The sequence below is a fragment of the Petaurus breviceps genome, unplaced genomic scaffold (assembly GCF_028583685.1).
Source record: "Petaurus breviceps papuanus isolate PSGF00001 unplaced genomic scaffold, PetGlider_PUasm1.0 209, whole genome shotgun sequence".
Lineage (NCBI taxonomy): Eukaryota > Metazoa > Chordata > Mammalia > Diprotodontia > Petauridae > Petaurus > Petaurus breviceps.
In genome coordinates this window covers 2,812,016-2,813,245 of record NW_027185854.1, presented here as the reverse complement: position 1 = coordinate 2,813,245, position 1,230 = coordinate 2,812,016, and the positions used below count along the sequence as shown (strand labels likewise).

General features: G+C 38.4%; 1 pseudogene; it reads left to right on the top strand.

The window, feature by feature from the left end:
- The window catches only part of LOC138165472 (actin, cytoplasmic 1 pseudogene), a 95,796-nt pseudogene that overhangs the window by 1,170 nt on the left and 93,396 nt on the right, over positions 1-1,230 (top strand).

Here is a 1,230-nt window from a genome sequence, read left to right as displayed (position 1 = left end):
TGTGTGTGTGTGTGTGTGTGTGTGTGTGTTTTGGCACTTGACTCAGGATTTAAAAACTGGAACGATGAAGGTGATGAGCAGTCTAGGTATGTTGCAGGCAAACATCCCCAAAGTTCTCCAGGGCGTCTTCAGGACTCTGATTGTACATTTGGTTTTTTTTTTTTTTAATAGTCATTCCAAATACCGTCTAATACATTGTGACAGAGTTACGGGCCTCTGTGAAGGCTGTCAAGGAGCGATGTAACAGATCCTGAAGGGGAGGGGGAGGGGGGAGGTACCAGTATGGCTTTACGTGTAAATTATGTAATCCTTAAAGAAAACGTTTTGTATCTTCTGCCATAATAGTTGTTCCTTTTTTTTAATTGTAAGCCATATGGAATAGCTCCCTAAATTCCCTCCCTGCCCCCAACATAGATGTGAATGAAGACTTTTATAGTCTCCCTTCGAGTTTTGAGATTGGTGCCAGTACTTGGAGGAGGGGAGGAGCTTTACCTGTACACTGACTTAAGACCAGTTCAAATAAAGATTTAAAAACATTAAAGAAAAAAAAATTAATGTTGGAAGCTATCTTTATATGTAATTGGGAAAAAATAAAACACTATTAAGTGAAGAAAAAGAAACAGAGAAAAGCATCTAGGAGGAAAGGCTAGTCAACAGTGTTAAATGAAGTAGATGAGTCCAGAAAGCTTAGAATTGAAAAGAGATCATCAGGTTTGGCAATTAATAGGTCACAGATAACTTTGATGAATTTGAGCCCAAGTGTTCCTATCTCCAACTTCAGCACTCCACCCATTGGGCTTCACTGCCTTGGTTGTTGAAGAGAATATTCCTATCTAGGTAGAAGCTGACTTAGGTGGCCTCTCAGATCCCTTTCAACTAGAGTTCTCTGATTCTGAAATTTCAGGATCATATAATTTAAAGTTGGAAGAGACTTTGGGGACCATCTAGTCAAAGGGTTCTTAATGTACACTATGTAAGTTTGTTTAAAAAAAAAAACATGTTGATAATTGCAATTCAAATGGTTTCCTTTGTAATCTTGTGTATTTTTTGCACTTAAAAACCATATTCTGAGGAAGGGTCCATGACACACAAAAGTATTAAGAACCTCCTGATAGACTAATCTTCTTATTTAATTGATAATAAAAACTTCAGGAGGGAAGGAAATGGGGGGAAAACAGGAAAGAGAGAGGGAGAGAGAGAGAGAGAGAGAGACAGAGACAGAGACAGAGA